The sequence below is a fragment of the Astyanax mexicanus genome, chromosome 8, assembly GCF_023375975.1.
Source record: "Astyanax mexicanus isolate ESR-SI-001 chromosome 8, AstMex3_surface, whole genome shotgun sequence".
NCBI lineage: Eukaryota > Metazoa > Chordata > Actinopteri > Characiformes > Acestrorhamphidae > Astyanax > Astyanax mexicanus.
In genome coordinates, this window is record NC_064415.1 from 18,352,501 (window position 1) to 18,375,624 (window position 23,124).

The window sequence follows — 23,124 nt, forward strand, 5'->3', positions numbered from 1 at the left end:
AGAAACATGTGAAAGTGTTTGGACAGCAGTGCATTTGTTGGTGAGGTTTGGGTGTGTGTGCACGTGCGCACTGAAGGTCTTATTTCAGTGTTTGGAGTGGGTAGTGACTGTACCCTATACCGTCTCAGTGAAGAGTACAGCCAGAGGTGGCCCCCCTCCCCAGTGGGTCTGGAACTCATACTTACCTGGCAGGGGAGATACCATGATCAAGAAGGTGGTTCACCCAGGGTGAGACTCGTCCATTGCACTTCCGGATGTGCTGATCCCTGCGAATTCCCCAAATGTGGGAATCTCGACTGCATAATTTCTGGTAGTGGGGGACTGCGTTCGCGCTCTCCCCTGATTTTTGTGTTAAAAGATAGATTTGTTCTCGTTTTAATGTTTCCTGGGACGAGTTTTGTCTTTGTTTTTTTTTTTTGTTTTTTTTCTGTTTTGTCTGCGTGTGTTTTGTCTCGTTTTCTTTTGTTTAGTTTGTTTCTGTGTTTTTGCAGGAAATCCTTGTTGGAGATGGCTTGGTCTGCTGTTGCATTCTACTGCTGTAAGTACACTCAGTTTGTAAGACAAGATGCTGTAAATGATGGATTTTTTCCTTATTGTGTTTCTATTCATCTCTGTGAGATTAATCCCTGATAGTCAGTAAATTTATTTATGATCATTGTTCCCTTTATATATCTACTCTTTTCATATTATTTGACATCTTTATTTTGGCTTATATTTTTATAGTCTATTCATATTGTACATTTTGTCTTTGTTATTTTTGTATTATATATTCTTTTTACTCTCATTGATTTTTTTTCACGTAATCAGTCATAAAGCATTTCACTGCAAGTATACTGTATATTACTGTATGACTAATAAACTCTGAACTTTTAGGATAATAACTGTGTGTGTCTACATAATTATAATATATATTCTTATATTGATTGTACAATACATAGGAAATCAGTTCTTTTCAAACCCATTCTGAATTAGATTTTACAAGTTTACTTTTTTAGCACTTTATAGTTGTTATGACTCAGTATAAGTCAGCACCAGAAATCTGGCACATAGGGCCATGCACTGTATAGGCATATAATGTATTTGTATAAAATATAAATAGATATACGTATATATTCATACAAATCATGTTTTGTCTTAAGTCCACTGAATTCTAATTAATTTAAAAACACATTTTAGTCATGCAATAATGTAAAATGATGAAAAAGCATCAATAATTGTTCAAACAAACAAACAAATTTTATTAAAAATGTTTGTTTCATTAACAAATTTAGCATTAGAATGAATAATATAAAGCCATTAAAATGAACACTACAAATTTTATATTAAGATGTACATAGTTACAAAGTCTTTTTTCCTCCACAACATACATAAACTAACTGTAAAGTTGAATCATGTTATCATTTAAGTGCGTGAAACGGGGAACAAAGTACAAAATACAGCACAAATATAAATAACCATTAGCATTAGAATGATTAAGAATATAAAGTCATTAAACACTATCAACAACTTTTACATTAGGATGCACATATATACAAAAAAAAACTTTTTTTTTCCAGTAACCAAAAACATAAAGTATACATAGAACTAAAACAGATAACACGCAAAAGTGCCATCATTTTTACGGGGCAAAATATATATTCCTTGGTTGGAGACGGGGAGATTTTTTTTTACTTGTGAAAGTCTGGCTCCTACTTCTGAAGGCTGTTCATTCAGCTTGTACTGCGTAGCTCTCGCCCATAGCGAAGAACTGCTTGTGCTGTGTGATGTGCTAAGAGTCTGAGTGGCAGGCTTTAAGGGCACAGTCGGAGGGACTGATGTGGGTGGACCAGCAATTCCAGAAGCTGCAGTAGATGCAGGCACTGGTCTGGCGATGGTGCTTTCTTTACCAGCGGTGGCAGTGGCACAGCTAATGTGAAGGTGCAGGGATCCCCTCTCTCAGCATGTGGTCTTGTGCAGGAGCTCCTGTTGGAGTTTGGGGAAGAACTTCTTGTCCCTGTTGTTTCGGCTTCTTTGGTTGGCACCAGTACGGACTGCCAGCTATGAGCAGGGGCATCTGGGTTGATAATGCGGACCGTTAGGATTGCCATCATCAGTTGTAGCTGAAAACACACACACACACAATGTTGAAAGAAGAATTTAGATCCTTTGTTCAAGTACCAATACACAGTTGTAAAAACACACCGTTATCATGTATAAAAATCTTACATAAGTACAATTATTAGACGTCAAATGTGGCAATAGTAGTGTAATAATTAGTATTTAAGTACCAGTTTGCTCCTGTCACCACTAGATTATTAATACTGGAGTATCTAAGGGTAAGCAGCATGCTATTGTTGGGTATGTTGGAAGTAAAGCTAGAACAGTTTTATATATATTTATACATTATATAGACAAAGGTAGGCATATATATTTATACATTATATAGACAAAGGTAGGCACTCATTTACTGTTAGTTTAGAAATTATGGGAATAAAAAATTGTTCGTCAAGCGTCCAACTGTCTCTATTGTTTAGGAAAAACATTCTCTTTCAGACTTTGGAGAATTGCTGTCAGGATTTGATTGCATTCAGTGTGTCAGTGTGTGTAAACAAAAATACTGGTTTAACAGAAAGTTACAACAATTCTGAAAGTAAGTAAGGTATTTCCAAACTTCTGAAAGCAAGCATATGACTCTGCTTTTGTTAGAGTAAATGTATGTAAAAAAAAAAAAAAAAAAGAACTTTCTACTTGATTCTAAAGCATATCTTGGGGATATGATTGCATACAGTGACGGGCTTTGGTAAGGTTAGGATGTTGGATGGAGCACCATTATTACCAAAACACATTTATGCAGCTTTATGGCATTCGCTATGGTGTCCGTAGCTTCTAGCTATATAAAAACTAGATGAAATGGGAATTTTAACTATTTTTAAGGCGAAGTGCAGAGCCATAGTGAAATACAGAGATTACCCCAACGTATTTAGTGCTCGCATCATTCATCCTCGTGTAACTGAACACATTTTACGAGATATTGAACTGAAACGAACATAACTGAAGCCAGGAGAGGTAACTATATCTTAAAAACATTCAGATATATAGTTTTTACTTAGTTTGCTAGGTTAGCTAGCTAGCTAACAGATCTCCAACGTGGAGTGAGCTAAGGAGATATAGGAGCTAATTAGAGAAATTCGCCGTCCAAAAAGCTCTCTAGAAGGCTAGCTAACCACTTAATGCCGTCATTTAAACGTCGCTTCAAATAAACTTGAACTTTATCCACTAAATATGTGTATAAATCGTATTTTTTAACAGAAGGACTCTGCTCACTCGCGTTCGTCAAAGCTAGCGCCAGATTCACAACAGCGCCGACGGTGAGCGAACGGCGGCCAGCGATTGGTCCGACTCGTCTAGGGCGGTAGTATTCAAATATCGGCAATCCGATTGGTGTAGAGTCTACAGTGACCGTAGACTCCCAATCAGATCGCATAGTTCGACCGTAGACTACCAATCAGGAGCCGTAACTGTCTACAGTCACCGTAGAGACACGAAGCCGCAGGCACTGGGTTGAGGCAGCTCTCAATTTTTTAAATGAGTAGGCTGCCTCTACAGTCTTTCTCCCTCCTCTGAACTCTACTGCGCAGACTCGGGTTTCTTGTGTTCTTGTGGGATCGCAGTTTGCCAAGTACACCACTAATACCCGGATGTGTTCTTGCTCCTCCCACTTTCTCGGGAGTCCGCACTCGCGATCCGAACTTCCCAAGTACGGGAGCCCTGACTTGTGTACCTGTGTATTGAGAAACGGCCTCAGTGTAATGCAGGATGAGAGGCTACACAACTGTAAGCACATGTACGTGTTCAAAACAGTACTGCTGTGTGCTAAAACAATGTTTTAAGTTATTTTAGGCGAGAATGTAGGGGTTTAGACTTCAGATATGTGGTTTATTTGTTAAGAAAGCGGCTAGGTGAAAATGTGCTCTGTTTTCGAAACAACACTTTCCGCTCCTCTAAGAGGGTGACGTCATCACGTACACAGCTGTTCCAATTACACAACAACCGTCCCACGTCCTCCTGTCCTCGGGAGTCCGCACTCGCGATCTGAACTTCCCAAGTCCCTACTTGCCAAGTACAGGAGTCCAGACTTGTGTACTTGTGCATTGAGAAACGGCCCTTAACTGTCTTCCGTCACTGTCGCGATGTGATTGGCTAATTGTCTACGCTCCTGACGCTAATTCAGTCGATTTATAAATCAGTGGGAGGGAAAGTATTTTGAGTGTGCTAATCGGTGGTTTATCTGTCAAACCTCTTATCCACATGCTTTTGTTTTCTGACTGAACTGGATCCTTTTGAAGGCACATCTTACAGGGACGATGGCACGTTCAGAGACTATTCTGAAGCTTTATTCCTCTTATATTTCATATTTTTTGTGTTTTCTCATTGAATTTTTCTTTTTGTGTTTCTCTATTAGATTATTTTTTTCTCAATTGCTAAGACACATTTTTTGAAACCATGTGTCTCTATACTGTAAACACAAAACTTAATTTTCAAACTAAATTTACAAAACCTCTGACTCTTCCTGCAAAACCAAACTACTGCCTCAAAAATGTTTAAACAGTGCTCAAAAGCAAATAATGTTGACAAATCAGTCTTCTACCCAACCAAATGAAAAACATCACTGAACAGGCATTACACACAACATAGAAAATAGGAAAACACAATGATCAGGTTAAAGTCTTTAGAAATAATCTGTACTGTTCACAAAAATGCCGTTTCAAAACAAAACTCCTGTTTAGCACTTGTGATACAAATATAATATATATATATATATTCTACAAAAAAATCCTACAAACTGAACATGCAGTTACAAAAAAAATTACAAGTATATTGGAAAATGAACGGAATTACAGTTCTTCCCAAATGTTTATACGCGTTTCTCAAAACTTTACACACAAACTGAAAATTATTAACTCCTTTGTTGAAACGCCACAAATCTCTAGGAAAACTGATTCCTTCCACCAAAACAACACACAGCTATTTATATGCTCATCTCTTGCAGAGCATCAAATAAACACTGACAAAATAAATTCAGAACACTATAATCAGAAGTATTTGGTTATGTTTTTGACTTCATGAGGCCACTGTACAAATTCAAATGCATACATAGTCCATGGAAGTAGGTTAGCTTTCTGTTCTTTATATTTATTTGCTGCAGTTTAGGACCCCCCATATAGCATTACAATATAACATGTATATGCAACACAAATGTAAGCAATTTATACTGTATGTAGTTGCAAAACTGTAATTTTCACTTATGTAAGTACAATGAGAAACATCACAAGGAAAATCAGTTCACATAGAAACAGTTAACAAAAATGTATTTATTATTTATGTATTTGGGGGTTAGGGATTTTTAGGTGAGCAAGGTGTACTAAATGCAATTTGTGTTTTGCAAAACTGTGATTTAGGATGATATTTGAGTGAGAACATATATAATTATGTTTAGAGTTTAGCAGTTTGGAGTCACAATGTTGACACATGAGCTTCATGTTTTTGGATTTGTTTGCATAGTTCCACATTTTGTGTGTATACAATGTGGAAAAACTGTAAACACTTTTGTATCGAGTCATAATGAAAACATGCTCGTAATGAAAAAAGCTTAGGTTGGGCCGAATTCAAAGTCCTCTTCCTCTTTGATTGTTTCTGTCCATAGTGAAACCTCAATGACCAGGGCTCCTTGTACTGGATTACAATGGTTTCTTCTCATTCTTCTCATCTTCTCAAGTGTGATCAATTTTGAGTTGCTGTGTTTAATTTGAGACACCTGTACTTTTACTGAGTTTTACTTTTGCTACCTGTGCTTACCATTATTTATCCCAGGTACATCACAGTGCAAAACGTGTTTTAGTGGGTGAAAATATGTTTGCAAGTTGTGTCTAACTAGGTGCAAGGGTCTGCCATAAAGATGACCATTTCAATAAATGGGTTCAGGACACTGAGCATTTGGTTCAGACAACAGGGTGTAGTGTTTCAGCAAGTGAGAAAAACTGTAATCCCTAAAATTTTGTAAATACCTTACAGTTTTTATATGTATAATACAGTTTTTTTTCCAAACCCATTCTGAATTTCATTTTACATTTTTAGTACTTTATAGTTGTTATGACTCAGTATATGTCAACACCAGAAATCTGGCATGTAGGGCCATGCACTGCACTGTATCAGCATATAATGGGTGTGCATATATATATATCAAAGTCCACTGAATTGCATTTTATTTAAAAACACATTGTAGGCATGCAATATTTATTGTATTACATAAAAGGATGAAAAGTTAAAATTGTTGAAACAATGGACTTTTATTAAAAATGAAAGTTTATGATCTATGATTGAACAATTAAGAACAAAATGCCATAAAATTAAAACTATTTACAATATATACAGAACAACCACGCTGTAATTGAACTTTCTCTTACTGCATCACTTTATCCAAGTAAGTGCATGAAACAGGGAACACAGTACAAAATATAGCACAAATATAAATAACAAGCATTAGCGTTAAAATTATTGACTGCCCTTTTATTCTCTGATCATCTCATTCTGTCCTGCACCCTGGCAGTTTCCCACCTGTGTGACTGTCTGGAGATGGCTATGGAAGCTGAATTGCAACCTGTTGCAACAGAAAACAGAAAGAGAGAACCAGGAATTACAAGGAGTAATACAGTGTTGGGCAATGTTACAATACACCCAGTGGTGGGAAATTGTAAAAGAAGAAGCTTTTAAAAAGGAGGGAGAAAAACACACTGTCATGGTACATGATAGGGGCTGTAAAAAACTACAATGGTATTTAAATCCTTGAAATAAAACAAAGCATTGATTTTGATGAGATATGCCTTTCTTAACTGAAATTAAGAATAAAAGAAGCCATTTTAAGAAGTAAGGAATCACACCTAGAAAAATGAACACAATACTTTATATCATAATACTACTGCATATCTCAATAAAGCTGCTTAGATGTCACTTAAAAAAATCAACCCTGTCCAAATTTAGAAAAATAAAAAAGTGAAAACATCATACTATTTGAACCCTGTGTGTGCACCATGGCATTAAAAAAATAACCTGCAACTTCAGCCCTTAAACCCCAGTACTCCATTGCTAATCTCATATTACAGCACAAACATCAAACTGTTTTAATGCTTAAAAGAGGAATCCTGTGTGAAATTGACTTTGAGCGTAGTGAAACGTTAGTACAGCTTTTATCAAATAGCCCGCCTCTATTCAACCCCAGCTTTCAGAAATCTGGAGCTTTAGCAAATGCACAGTGTTAAGAGAACTTTGTGTAAACAATGTTAAAGAACCTTTAAAAAACTACCTGTGCACTTTTGCAATACCATAAGGTGCATGAGTTCCAGCTGTTGCTAAAAATATATCTATATAATATTCATGCAATTCCACATAATTAATCTATGTATTCGTTTGCCGTTTATAAGTCGATTAATCGTGGCTTAACTTAAGACTACTTTGAACTTGATAATGGTATAAAGATGGTCATTGGTTTGCATGGGCAAGGATGTGCAGGCTTTTATTATTATGGAACATGTCCGCAGAGAGAAGGACAACTGACATTATTCTAGATATACTTTCTGTAATGTATCACTATTACTAAATATCAAGTCTAGACAAGTGATTATGATTTTTAATCACATTATCTTGTGTTGCAGCATGGACCTTTAAACATATCCTTAACGTGAACAACAACACAGCAGAACTCTAGACAGGACTAGACAAAATGCAGATAGTAGAAGAGTCATTATTTCACATAACTTATTGACACATCAAAACTACACAGCAATCCTTCTGCCTCTGTTCACTCCATGAAGAAACAAATTAAAAAGCTAAGCAGTTGTACATTTTTACATTATCAGGAATAAAATTACTGACACTAAACACAGTCCATTTATTCTCTATACAAAGCAAAGTACAGAACATTCAACATAATACAGGCACATTGAAAACTTGCATCCTAGCATTTATGTTATAAGAAAAAAAGAGTCTAAATTTAGGTTTTCATTCTTTTAACTACAAATACACACTGCTCTATATTTCCCCTTGATGCACTGCGAGAGAATAGGAGCACACTACCCATACACTTTATTATATAGAGATAAAAAAGGTCTAAACCTAAAAACACACACATTGGAGGAGAGACAATAAACATGTAAAAAAAAAAAAAGAAAAGAAAGAAACACACCTGCAGATATTACTAATTCGTATTTATACACAAAGAAACGTCCAGTCACAACCTCCTAAACGCGAGGAAGTTATTATTAACTCTAATAGAACCTATAACAATAATAATAACAATTATTATTATTATTATTATTATTATTATTATTTTGTGTTAGACTCAAAACAGGAGCTGTGTGTGAACTGCACCCCTCACTTGCTTTTTCCACCGTCAGCAGATTCAACACGGTAGCGGAAACAAACGCTCTGCTAAAAAGTTTACTGGATAATGTCTATGGATAATATCGCTTCATTCCGCTGGTTCTGTTTATGGTGAGCAGCGAAAGAACACAAAACATGAATAAATAACCACAGAAATTAGTAATAAATTCAGGACGCAGCGTAAACACGAGGCTAAAGCTACGGCTAGTTCCCGTTCCACCTTAACTTAGACATGAGTGTCATTCTAAGTCCGGTCATCACTGCATGAACTACTGCTGGATTTAAGGTGGAACTCTAATTCGTGTGAAAGAAGTCAGCTTCAGGTAAAATTAGTAATAAAATGAAATAAAATAGAAATTGTAACAAATCGACAGTCTAAACGCTAAGTTACTATAAATACTTCATACATGTCGATACACAGCTACACAATTATATTTATACATTTAAACAACAGTTAAAACACGCACTGCATGTTCAGCAGCATTCACCTGAACAGCTCACTACAAACCATACAAACTTCTCATCACTGAGAGCCACTTTCCAGTCTGTCTTTAACCGATAGAGGGGGGTGCACCGTTCCCGGAGGTACTGCAATACCGGGTCGATGCGTGGAGTGGACGGAGCAAGCCCCTATTCCATCTCCCTGTTCCAAAAATCAATTTAATATATGGTCCCCGGGTAGGGGACGTATCAGATATTAAACTGATAAGAACAGATTTTTTCTTTCGAAAAGTTTTTATTGTCACCATACATTTTTTCTTTAAAAGCCAAGTAAAAACATTTTTGCATAAAAGCCAAGTACACAACATTTACATATATTTTAAAACAAATCATCAGTCAAAACAAATATTCATTTCATTCCATTTAAAATACGTTTTCATTACGTTTTAAAACCATAGTTTCCCCTCCCCATGTCTTTATTAAATTCCATAAATCCCATTGTTGAAAAAAATAAAAAAAATAAAAAAAGGTACAATAAGATAAAAAACACCCTCACAAAACTGACTGTTTTTTTTGTTTTGTTTTGTTTTGTTTTGTTGTTTTACATTGTTGTTATTTTCTTTGTTTGTGTGTGTGTGCGTGTTTTGGGAACGGGAGTCCAGTGCAAGTCCATGTTTTAAAAGTTCGTGAAAACCAGTTTAAAAGGAATCGCAATAGTCCATAAAATCGGTTAAAATTGTTCTTTGTGCAAAACCGGGGTGAGCCCATAACAAGCAGGCTCCACTCCGCTCCTCAGAAGAGACGCCTCTGTCGTTTTTGGGCTCAGCGGAGAACCTCCCCTGTGCCCGCTGCTCCTTTTACTGTGTCCGTGTTAACGGGGTGCATCTACGGGAGCCAGGCGCCGTGGTGGTCTGGACCCCCCTGCGTGAGACCCCGGCCCCCTCCTCCGAATGTCGCCGTGCGGTGTCCCCTGCAGCGAAGATGTTACCAGCGCCGACAGTGCGTGCAGGGGCACCGTCACGCGCTTCCCCACCAGCAGGTTGCGGGAGGTCCAAATGGCGGCCTTCACGTGATTCAGGGTGGACCAGAGCGCTGCAAAGTCGGCTGCTGGTATCTTGTCGAGGCCCTGGCCCACCCCGTTTACCGCTAGCCGGTAAAACGTGGGCTGGACCTCCCCTGCTGGCAGGCACGGGCATTGCAGGGGGCCGGTTAAGGCCCACAGGTCCCTCGCCACGCTGCACTCCCAGAGCACATGCCGCACGGTCTCGGGCTCGCCACACCCTGGCCGCGGGCAGATGGGGTTCCTCGCCATGCCCCGGGAGTGCATCACGGCCCTGACCGGGAGGATCTCATGGGCAGCCATCCACGACAGGTCCTTATGCTTGTTCTGAAGAGCGGGGTGGGCGGCGTTCCTCCAAACTTGTTTGGCCTCACCGAGTGTGAGGCCGGGAACTGGGCTCACCTCCTCCCGGTCCTGCACAAGAGAAACAAGAGACTTGGCATTAGTTAAAATGGTGACATCCTCTTTGTCTAAAAAAAACTTGTTTAAAAACTTTCTAATAAAATCATATTCAAAGGGTAGGGTAAAAGAGACTGGGGTCGTAAGATCAGGTTTTAAAATCTTTAGACTTTGCAAGTACGACCCCATCCAGAACCTCGCCATCACCGCCGTCTTGTTCTGTCTGGAGGGGTCTGTCGCATACTTCACGTGCAAAGCAGCGAACTTGCTTCCTAAAAACAGGTGGGGGTCTGGGAGCCCCTTCCCTCCATTCTCCTTTCTCTTTTTAACCTCCGTCCTCCTCAGTCGCTCCCACTTGGACCCCCACAGGAAGTAAAATATCGCCCGGTCTAGACTCAAAAGAAATCGTCTCGGGGGACTAAAAACAGAACACAATAATAAAAGCAAGGGTAAAATCACGGCTTTAATGATTAAAATCTTGCCCTCCATCGTCAACTGTCTTAGTCCCCAGAATCCCAATCTCTGCCTGACCCTAGCTAAAGCGTCAGTCCAGTTGCCCCGTCCACCACCCTCTTTGTCGAATTTAAGTCCTAAAATTTTTATATCATTTACTTTAAAATCAACGTCCAGGTTCAAGTCGATGTTCCCTCTAGGCCCAAAGAGCTGGGCCTCGGACTTGCTCCTATTGAGCTTAGCGCCCGAGGCCCTTCCAAACCAGTCAGTCACGTCCAATGCTCTTTGGACCGATAAAAAGTCAGAACATAAAAGCGTGACGTCGTCCATAAAAAGTGTGCAGGTCGCCGTCAGTCCACCTGGTAGGTCTAGTCCTTTGATCCATCTATCCTTTCTCAAGATCTGCGCCAGCGGCTCTATACATGCCACGTACAGAAGCGGAGATAACGAACACCCTTGGCGAACGCCAGAGCGTACACTGATCGCTTTTGTGAGATGCCCATTTACACGGATTTTGCTGCTGATATTTTTGTAAAGCAGCCCCACCCACTTAATGAACCTCCCTGGGAACCCCATTTTTTGCAGTACCTGAAACAGGTACTGGTGCGAGACCCGATCAAAAGCTTTCTCAAAATCTAAATTTAGAACTATCAGTCGAATGTTTCTGTCTCTCGCAAAACAGATGACGTCTCTAACCAACACTAGGCTGTCTGTGATCTTCCTTCCGGGCACGGCGCAGGCTTGATCCGGGTGGATCACGTCCTCTAAAACCAAAGACATACGTCTGGATAAAATCTTACTAAAAAGTTTACAATCAAAGTTTAAAAGGGTAATCGGTCGCCAGTTTCTTAAGTCGGTCTTGTCGCCCTTCTTATAAAGTAAGCTAACTATACCTGTTCTAAAACTGTCTGGAAGTCGGTCAAGGTTTTCAAATTCGTTAAAAACAGTCAAAACGTCAGTTACTAAAATGTCCCAAAAGGTCAAATAAAATTCCACGGGGAGTCCATCCTCTCCCGGGCACTTACCTTTTTTAAAACCTTTAAGACATTTAAAAGCTTCTTCACCTGTAAAATCACTTGTTAAAACATCCTGACTGCTAATAGTTTTGTCTAAAAAATCTAAAACCTCCTTCATTGTCTCAGGGTGTACTCTCTTTTCTTTATATAACTCTTCATAAAATTCTTCTGTCAATCTTAAAATCCCTCCCGTTGTTTTTTCTTCCCTCTCATCTTTTGTTATATTTACAATCCCTCCCCCCCTTGATAAAATCTTCTTAAAAAAATATCGAGTACATTTTTCCCCTTCCTCAACTTCCTGTTCCCTGCTTCTTAAAATAGTTGCTTTACTTTTTATTTTGTTTAAAACCGACATTTCCCTTTTTATTTCTTTTATTTCTTCACTAAAATCTATGCCGTTGGTTAAAAGGTTAAAATAACGCTGTAGTCTCTTTTGCAGCCCCAACATGCACCGTCTTTCCCTATTCTTTTTCTCCTTCCCTATTTTCTTAAAAAAAGTCTGGGTCCTTTGTTTCACCATCTCCCACCACTGTGCGCGTGAATCGTAACAGTCTTGGAGGGTCTGCCAGAGACTGTACTGCTCCCTGTAACTCCTAACTATCTCTTTATCTTGTAACAGGGAGCAGTTCAGTCTCCACAGCCCTCCCCCTACAGTCACACCGGTGGGGAGAGACAGGGTGCAGGAGAGCATGAGGTGGTCAGAAAAGAACATGGGGGATAATGTAGCATCGCTTGGTGGGCAGTCTCTCGTAAAAATGTAGTCGATACGGGAGGCACGGGCGCAATCACCACTGAACCAGGTGAAGCCCTCCTCCCCTGGATGCGTTGTTTTAAAACAGTCGACTAATTTAAAATCCTTGACTATCCCCTGTAATAAAAGTGATGTCTTATCTAATTTAAAATCATCCCCCTTCCCTTTCCTATCTTTCCTATTTAAAACACAGTTAAAATCCCCTCCCACCACTAAAGGAGCCCTCCCTAACATGTGGGGCTGCAGGTCTTCTAAAAGGTCGTACCTGTCATTTTTATCATTAAAACCATAAATATTTAAAATGTTAAAGTCCGTCCCTAAAAAAGTCAGGTTTGCTAAAAGAGCCCGTCCGTCTCGCACCACTGTGCTGCCCTTCACCAGAATATGGGGGTTTTTAATTAAAATGGCAACACCGTCGGCTCTGTTGTAGTGTGAGCCGCTCCAGAGAGAGGGACCCGCAGCCCATCGCTGCTCCCAATCTCTGTAGGATTTCATAAACGGCAAAGCACACTCTTGTAGTAAAAACACATCTGACTTTATATCTTTTAAAAAGGACAAGACGCTCTCTGCTCTAGTGGAGGCTCTCACACTTCTAACATTAATGGTTGAAATGGTAAGAGCCATGAGCATTTATGGTTTTAAAACAGGTACTTCATTTAAAAGTCATTTAAAAGAGACTACTGAAATAAAAACAGTTTAAAAAGGCATTTAAAAGTTACTAAAGTAACTGTGACACCTGCTCTTCCTTAATCTCCATTATTTTGGAGAGAGGAGGTGAGCTGGTGCCTCCTGCCGCTGGTTCCCCACAGTCACATGCTGTGGGGGCCTTAGGCGTTGATGATGTAAGCTTGAATTGGAGGAAAGAAACTTCATTTGGAGAACCAGCGGGCCACAGCCGGTTCAGGTCTTCCGAGGAAGAACTGGCTGAACCTTGTGCGGCCCTCTGTTTTTTCTCTATCAATACAGACAGAGGAGACTCCGCAGGTCTTTTCCCCACCTGAGCGTTTGGGAGTGAGCCGGTTGACTCACCCCCGCTGGAGGCCACTACACCTTCCTCCACCGTCACCATGGAGGAGTTGGTTTCCTCCTCCTCCTGCTCCACCACCATCTTGTTTCCTTGTTCAGGCTGGAGGGGTGTGGCCTCCAGCTCCTGCTGTGACTCCGCCCGGATGCTAGCCCCGCCCTCTGCAGCATAGCCATTCCCTGAGGCCGGCTGGAGATTTGAATCTCCCGCCGAAACCTCAGGGACCGCCCCTTCCTCCTCCATTTCCTTCTCCTTCTCCTGCTCCTCTTGGCCATGCTGCCTGGCGGCCATTTTGGTGGCCTTTAATTTGTTGGCAAATGATTTTGGGCAATCTCTGTAGAGATGGGAATTCTCACCACAAAGATTGCACCTTCTGCCATTGGGACACTCCTCATAAGTGTGCCCAATTTCTCTACACTTCCCACACACAATTTCTGCACATGCCTCTGCAAGGTGCCCAAACTTTCCGCACTTGCGGCATAGTTTGGGCATACCTTGGTAAAAGATGTAACCGCGGTTTTCACCCAGCACTATCATGGACGGTATCTGTCTCAGGCCTAAGTAACTGCTCGGGTCTTCCCATTGTTTAATGGGAACTCGCCACGAGCAGTTCCAAATGCCGTCCTCGTCCAGAACCTTGATAGGTGGGCTTTTAACGGTACAGAATCTAGCCAGCCATGTAACAATGTCTTCTCCTGTTACGGTTTCATTAAACATTCTGACAATCACCACTTTATGTGAATTATCAGAAAGTTTTTCCACCTTAAACATGGAGAACTGGTCCTTAATATTTTCATAACGAGTCCAAAAATCTTTCAGCAGGGAAGCAGAGCGGAAGCTAACATCAAAACCTTTATTTCCGGGCAGAGTCAATAAGCAGTTCAAATCGGCAGGTGTAAAAGCGAGGGCACCTTGTAATAGCTTCCTGGAGAAGTCCAGACGGGACATCCCCAGAAGCTTACCCTCCACTTCTTTAAATACTAGGCGCACGCTGTGGTGCCTCCGCATGCCGGCACGAGCAGCCGACATGCTGAGAGGCACCGGGTGGCCTCGGTAAAAACCGAGCCTCAATAAAACCACTAAAACAATAAATACAATAAGTATCTAAAATTCTAAAACAAATAAATTAAAAAGGATTGTACTTACCGTGGGTGTTGGGGTTCTCCCCCTTCAGCCAAGATGGAATGGAAGCCGTCAGACGAAAACCCCAATGAGCCCCAGACGAAGCAGGATCAGAGCCTACTGCCTAAGACTCTTTTTCACCGAACCGGGACAAGTACAATCTTCTCTCGGGAGGCAAGGACCAGGGTCACAAAGACCAAGATCTCGCACCGCCAGAGAGTCGACCGCTGTCTTAGCCAAAAGGCCGAGAAGCGATACCCACAAAGGTTCACAACCAGGGGAGTCATTCTCCACATTACTAAACAGGAGAACAATTATTACCGCTTTAATCCACAGACACTTTCTAAACGTACAGAGTAGCGCTGACAGGTCGTTAAGAGCTGTGAAATACTGCACGATAAACGCTTATATCCACCTCAACGAGTTCAGACCAGAGCAAATGGTAATGAGCTCACCGACTGTCCAATAAGAAACGAGGAATCACAATTGTAGTTCACAAGTTTTAAACTGTTTTAATGTCTGATTGTTCGTTAAAATAAAACTTTAAATTTGCAGAACCATCATACATACCCCTAAACTAATGAAACATTAATTGAATTGAATTAAAAGTATTGTGTTTTGTAATCGAACAGCGCCTCTACGTGGTCAAATGTGGCGCTGCCATGAAAAATAGTCCATTACGTTCTCAAAGTAACAGAAAACCATTATTTATGGACTTTAAGCAAGTTCTGTATTTGTACATTTAAAATAGTAGTTAAATAATTAAACACGCTTGTGAAAACAATGAAGGAGGCCTTTCACTTACTATAAGAATAAGTAAAGACAGACACTTATCTAGCTAACACATGGGATGAAATGAACCCACAGTTGAGTTCCAGTAGTTAAACAAATTTTAAACTTAAGATAAACCAGTAGTAGCCTAAATATAGAACACAGACATCATAAATCTCTCTCTCTCTCTCTCTCTCTCTCTCTCTCTCTCTCTCTCTCTCTCTCTCTCTCTCTCTCTCTCTCTCTCTCTATCTCTCTCTCTCTCTATCTCTCTCTCTCTCTCTCTATATATATATATATATATATATATATATATATATATATATATACACTAGGGGTGTCACGATTCTCTAAATCCTCGATTCGATTTCATTTTCGATTTGAGGGTCACGATTCGATTCGATTCTCGATTTTCTTGTTTTTTTTCTTGTTATTATTTTATGCCTCATAAAATTTAAATAATATATTTATTATTATTATTATTATTATTATAAATATTATAAATATTATTATTATTATTTATTAAGATATATATGGTAATGCCATCTAGTGACTTTTTTTGGTAGCAACAGTGTGCACTATTAAAACAAGCAGTTTATCAGAGCTGTGTGTGGATGGCTGGTGAAACTGCTCATTACATGAAGCTGCAGTTCTTCATCCAACCACTAGCAGCAGCAGCACAAGCCCCGCTCTCTTCACTCAGTCACTACTTCAGTACAGCCCAGCCACGGGCTACAGAGCTCAGCCAGTCCGTTTTTACTGTTTCTGTAAACAAATAAAGGTTTTAACCCCACTAACAGGATAATACAGCTCACTACAGTTCATCTTTCAGCCCAAGCAGCTAACAGCAGCAGGTTAGAACAGCCGACACGGAGGCACTGCTCGGATTACATTATAAACAGGTCAGTTAGCGCGCTGCTAACCTCAGGATGTTTATAACTACGGAGTTTAGTGGACACACCACGGCCGCCAGGTAAGTCTTTTAAAGGCTACTGAAGACTATTAAAGGCTATTAGAGTGTAACCCCTGGCTCCCAGGGGTTACAAGAGGTTATTGAAAGCATTATTGGGGGGCAGAAATCAGTACAGGCTGGTTAGATAAGTGATGTGGGTATTGTCTTATAAATATTTACACATAACTTATATCTCTCCTGAAAAGCTTTTATTTTAGTCAGAAACACGCTTGTGTTTACTTTATCTGAGAGAAAGATGTTTTTTTAATTCAATGGAAAGCAACAGGTGTAGTCAATTATAAGTTTAAGATTTTTAATCCACCTCACTGTGATCTATAGTCAGTGTTCTCAAGTCACACTGACACACGCATTTCAGCGAGTTCACACGCTCTCACCTGCGCGCACCCACCCCTCCGTCAGATACAGATACAAAACCTGCGCGCCCAACCCCCGCCCCCCCTCCCCCGTTGGACAGATAAAAACAGTGATCACACTCCCGCCGACTGCGCTCATGCAGTGGCTATCTCTATTTAAATGAATAGGATGCGCTGTGTTGGTGCCGCGCCATTTGCGTAGCGCGCTGCGCTATTTGCGTAGCGCGCGCAGGAGGGATCGTCGATCCTCTTTTTGACTTCGATACTCGAGATCGTGACCTCATTTCGATTCGATTTCGATAAAATATCGAGATCGTGACACCCCTAATACACACACACACACACACACACACACAGGTGCTGGTCAACGAATTAGAATAATTTGAAATAGTGCAATCATGAAATTCTTTGAATGCATTTTTTGTGCAGAAAGCAAATCAGGTGTTCACCGCACCTGTCCTACTCGTTAGACTAATCACAGAACTCATTACCTGGAAAAAATTTGCTCAGCTGAGCTTTCCAAAAGGCCCATTTAGGCCATTTAACTGTGACACTGTTGTTTTATTGAATTAGAATAATGGAGAAACCGTTTCATTGAATTAGAATAAATGCTCGCATTTTTGTTTTCTGTGAAAAGTGTTCACTGTGCAGTATAAAGTCAGGGTTGAGTAGAATTTCTAAGTTGTAAAATCAATCATGGGTAAGTAGCGCGACCTCTCAATCGGAATAGTGGCTCAAATTCAAGCCCTTCGCCAACAAGGCTTGACCCAAACTAAAATTGCTGAGCAGCTCGGCATCAGCCAGTCTTCCGTCTGCAAAGCTCTCAAGAAAAACTGCAGCAAGCGCACCAACTGTTCCGGCGTCCGAAAAACTTCTGCTCGCGACAACAAGCAGCTGAGAAAGATCGCAGTCAGCAACCGGTTCAAGTCCACTTCCGAGCTCACCGACTTGTGGAACAAGCAGACCGGCGCTGACGTCTCCAGATCAACCACTTACCGTCGTCTGCACAAACTCTGCTTCAAATCTCGCGTTCCAGCAGTAAAACCGATGCTGAACAAGAAACAAATGGAGAAACGGCTGAAGTGGGCCAAAGAACACGGCGGGTGGACTGCTGAAGACTGGCAGAAAGTGGTCTTCAGTGACGAATCACGCTTCTGCATCTCCTTCGGTGACCAAGGTCCTCGTGTCTGGCGTCGTGGTGGCGAAACCTACAATCACGAGTGCGTGAAAAGATCCGTCAAGTTTCCCCAGAGCGTTATGGTCTAGGGATGCATGTCCGCTCGAGGTGTAGGGAAACTCTGCTTCCTCAAGAAGACTGTCAATGCTGCCGTATATCAAGATGTTCTGGAAACGTTCCTGATTCCGACTGTTGAGGAACAGTTCGGCGAAGAAGACTTCATATTTCAACAGGATCTTGCACCGGCTCATGCGGCAAAGTCGACCAAAGATTGGTTCACTAAAAAACAGCTTGAAGTTTTGGCATGGCCGGCCAACTCGCCTGACCTCAATGTCATTGAAAACCTTTGGGCCATCGTCAAGCGGAAAATTCGCTACAGAAAGCCTACTACGCTGGACCAACTGAAGCAGAACATCGCCACTGCCTGGGAAGCTGTGAGTGCGGAAACTTGCGACAAGCTGGTCAAATCGATGCCGCGGAGACTTCAGGCAGTCATACAAGCCAAGGGCGCAGCCACAAAATACTGAGAAAGTGATGATTGTAATTATAATAAAAATTATTCTAATTCAATGAAACGGTTTCTCCATTATTCTAATTCAATAAAACAACAGTGTCACAGTTAAATGGCCTAAATGGGCCTTTTGGAAAGCTCAGCTGAGCAAATTTTTTTCCAGGTAACGAGTTCTGTGATTAGTCTAACGAGTAGGACAGGTGCGGTGAACACCTGATTTGCTTTCTGCACAAAAAATGCATTCAAAGAATTTCATGATTGCACTATTTCAAATTATTTTAATTCGTTGACCAGCACCTGTATATGCTTGCTTAGTCCACAAATCCTCAATATACTAAATCAAAGCATGCATAATCACTGATCAACATGTTTACATGGTAATATTGGGGAATAATAATAATGGGGAAACTAAGTATGTCAGTAAGTACGACACTTCAAGCTGTGCTCTTTAACACATTCAGCCACAATATAAACATACACAAACAAATCCTTCATTTCAGCATCGCTCCAAAATGTTTTGTTGCCCTCTTCCATATCATGTGTTACATATCTGCTCACTTATTTCCAGTACTATAGTCCGTTTTTGTATGTGCAGACTGGGAAAGCTATACGGAGAATACCCAAGTTAACAGTATACATACACTGATCTTTAAAATCCCTGGGTTAGATTAAAAGGCTAGAAATGCATGTGATACTATAAACATCTGAATAAAAGACTGAGATTGGATCTTGAATGGGAGAGTAGTATAAAGAGATACATTTGTAATACATTTATTGCTAATTTGTTTAAAAGTTGTCAATTGAAAAAATAATCTGGTAGAACAATCCAAAATATATATTACACATTTGTGCAGCAATAATTCCATTTAATTTTTAAATTAAATTAATTTTTACATCTCCAAAAAAAATGTAATCACAAAAACATCCTGAAATATAATATTCTTTTTAAGCCATTAAACCCACCCCTACTAAACAGCTGCAGTCAACAGGAACACTTCTCTTCGCAAACTGCATAAACACTACACAATCATTTTATGTAAAATACCACTTTAAAATCCACTAATAAAAACTTGTAGATTTAAAATATATTAAACACACATACTAATTACAAAAGTCTAGAACTACTTTCCCCTTTTTTTTGGTGGCAAATTTCAAAATCTTTGCATTTTAAAATTCTAATTTTAAATGTAATTCTAATTAATTTATTATAAATATCTTAGTAAAAATGTTTCTTCCTGAATATAAAATTGCATGTAAATATTGTATTTTTAGCATGCATATTATTCCCAACAAATGATAAAAAAGAAATCTCTCTTTTGAATTCTTAAACACTGAATATTTTAGATCTGTTTATAGTGTTTATGGAACTATTTAAAGTATTTCATTTTGAAAAGGAAGCTGTGTTAAAGTTCTTGGCGTATCTGTTTGTAAGTCATATTGGTTGCATTCTTCAGCTATATTTTTTAATGTCTGACTCCTTCATATATCGTGTAGTTTTGTGAGACAACCTAAGTCCAATAGTAATCAAAGCCTTAATTTAAATGATTAGTGTTATATTTTGTGTTTTTCTTGCATAAGTCATACTTACATTTAAACATTCAGATTATCAAATAAACTTTAATATCAGACAAATAAAATAGTAAAAAAAAAAAAGTTTTAAACGATGATTTCAAAGGAAAACTATCCAAACTATTCCAACCCTGTGTGAAAAAGTGTTTGCTGACGTGTTTGGTGTTGGAGTGGCCAGCCGAAAAAAATTATTCCAAAAGGGCATGGACGATTCATGCAAAAAGTCACAAAATTACCCAGAACAGTATTTACAGAACTGCAGGTCTCACTTGCCTCATTGTTAAGCTCATTGTTAATAATTCAATAACAAGAAAGAGACTGGTCAAAAATGGCACCCATGAGAAAGTTCCAAGACAAAAACCCTGCTGACTAAAAACAACACAATGGCCCATCTCACCTTTGCCAAAAAAACATGTTGATGATCCACAGGAAAATATTCTTTGGACTGAAATGACAAAAGTGGAATTTTTTGGAAGGTGTGTGTCCTGAGTCATCTGGCATAAAACTAACATCATTTTCAAAAAATAACATGGCAGTGGAGGTGTAATGGTCTTGGGCTACTTTGCTGCTTCAGGGCCTGGACAATTCGCTGTAATAGATGGAACCAGGAAATCTAGTGTTTGCCAAACAATTCTAAAAGAACGTCCGGCCACCTGTTTGTGACCTCAAGCTCAGGCTTACTTGGGTTTAGCAGCAGAACAATGATTCAAATCACAAAAACAAGTCCACCTCTGAATTGCTTAATAAAAAACAAGCTGAAGGACTGGAAATGACAATTTATCGCTTCAAAATAGTTATTTAGAAATTACAAAAAAATTGTGCTCCTTCCTCACACGTTTTACCACACTTGCTTCATCCCGAAAGCCCCTTCAAAAAAGAGTGGGCCAAAATTTCTCCACAGAGATGTAAAAGACTCACTGGCAGTTATTGGCAATAACATTTTGCATGTTTGTTTTCTTGAAGTATAGATAAAAACTACACAGTCCATTCAGAATATTTTGACCGCCTCCTTTTTTCTACACTTCTTATTTATTTTTTCAGTTTCACCGATCATTTAGGATCCAGTTACAACAATTACAAACTGTTCTCCTTCTATTTGTTTCTGCATAGCTTATTATTCTCCTCTTACCCTGATCTTCAAATGGTTAGGACCCCATAGGACCACCACAGAGCAGGTATTATTTGGGTGGTGGGCCATTCTCAGCACTACAGTTTATATTTAATTATTATCTGTCCTGCTCTTCTGCTTAGCACATCATATATTATTTAATATTGTGTATGTACAGTTTCATGCTCTATAATAACATGCCACTACATCTCCCATGAACTAGTACAAAAACATCTTAATGCCCCAATGTTTTTTAAAGAAAATACTTCTATTATTGACCAGTGAAATCAGGGGAGAGCGCGAACGCAGTCCCCCACTACCAGAAATTATGCGGTCGAGATTCCCACATTTGGGGAGGCTTTGTGTCTACGGTAGTGCAAAGTCTACGGTGACTGTAGACAGTTACGGCTCCTGATTGGTAGTCTACGGTCGAATTACGCGATCTGATTGGGAGTCTACGGTCGAGTCTACGGTCACTGTAGACTCTACACCAATCCGATTGCCGATATTTGAATACTACCGCCCTAGACGAGTCCGGACCAATCGCGGGCCGCCGTTCGCTCACCGTCGGCGCTGTTGTGAATCTGGCGCTAGCTTTGACGGACGCAAGTGTGCGGTGAGTCCCTCTGTTAAAAAATAAGATTTATACACATATTTAGTGGGTAAAGTTCATGTTTTTTCAAGTCGATGTTTGATTAATACCATTAATTAGTTAGCTAGCCTTCTAGAGAGCTTTTTGGACGGCGGATTTATCTCTAATTAGCTCCTATGTCTCCGTAGCTTACTCCACGTCGGAGATCTGTTAGCTAGCTAGCTAGCTAACCTAGCAAACTAAGTAAAAACTATATATCTGAATGTTTTTAAGTTATAGTTACCCATCCCGGCTTCAGTTATGTCCGTTTCAGTTCAATATCACGTTAAATGTGTTCAGTTACACGAGGCTAAATGATGCGAGCACTAAATACGTTGGGGGTAATCTCTGTATTTCACTGTGGGTCTGCACTTCGCCTTAAAAATAGTTAAAATTACAATTTCATCTAGTTTTTATATAGCTACAAGCTACGGACACCATAGCGAATGCCATAAAGGTGCAGAAAGGTGTAAAAATGTGTTTTGGGAATGATGGTGCTCCATCCAACATCCTAACCTTACCAAAGCCCATCACTATGCCTCACATTCCTCAGATATGCTTTAGAATATTAACTCTAACAAAAGCAGAGTCATATGCTTGCTTTCAGAAGTTTGGTCCATTGGAGTTACCTTTGTCTATATAATATATAAATGTATATAAAACTGTACTAGCTTTACTTACAACATACCCAACAATAACATGCTGCTTATTCTTAGATACTCCAGTATTAATAATCTAGTGGTGACAGGAAACAAGCTGGTACTTAAATACTAACTATTACACTACTACTGCCACATTTTACGTCTAATAATTTTACTTTTACTTTTACTTTAATTTTCAGCTACAACTGAAGATGGCAATCCCAACGGTCTGCATTATCAACCCAGATGCCCCTGCTCATCGTCGGCAGTCCGTACTGGTGCCAACCAAAGAGGCCCGATACTACAGGGACAAGAAGAAGGTCTTCCTCAAACCCCAACAGGAGCTCCTGCACAAGACCACTGGACCACAGGCTGAGAAGCTCCTTTGAGCAGAGGGGATGCCTGCACTTTCACATTAGCTGTACCAATGCCACCGCTGGTAAAGAAAGCACCTGCCACCTGTACCATCGCCAGACCAGTGCCTGCATCTACTGCAGCTTCTGGAATTGCTGGTCCACCCACATCAGTCCCTCCGACTGTGCCCTCAAAGCCTTCCACTCAGACTCTTAGCGCATCACACAGTACAAGCAGCTCTTCGCTATGGGCGAGAGCTTCGCAGTACAAGCTGAATGAACAGCCTTCAGAAGTAAGAGCCAGACATTCACAAGTAAAAAAAATCTCCCTGTCTGCAACCCAGGGATATATATTC

At 40.0% G+C, this 23,124-nt stretch overlaps 1 non-coding gene and 1 pseudogene across 1 annotated transcript; one reads left to right on the forward strand and one right to left on the reverse strand.

Moving 5' to 3' along the window:
• The first annotated feature begins 177 nt into the window (after positions 1 to 177).
• On the forward strand, positions 178 to 342 carry LOC125804076 (U1 spliceosomal RNA). The gene has a single exon (XR_007440576.1). It is a non-coding gene; the product is annotated as a U1 spliceosomal RNA (small nuclear RNA).
• Positions 343 to 8,978: 8,636 nt separating this feature from the next.
• On the reverse strand, positions 8,979 to 9,152 carry LOC125804087 (U2 spliceosomal RNA; annotated as a pseudogene).
• Between the last annotated feature and the right edge of the window lie 13,972 nt (positions 9,153 to 23,124).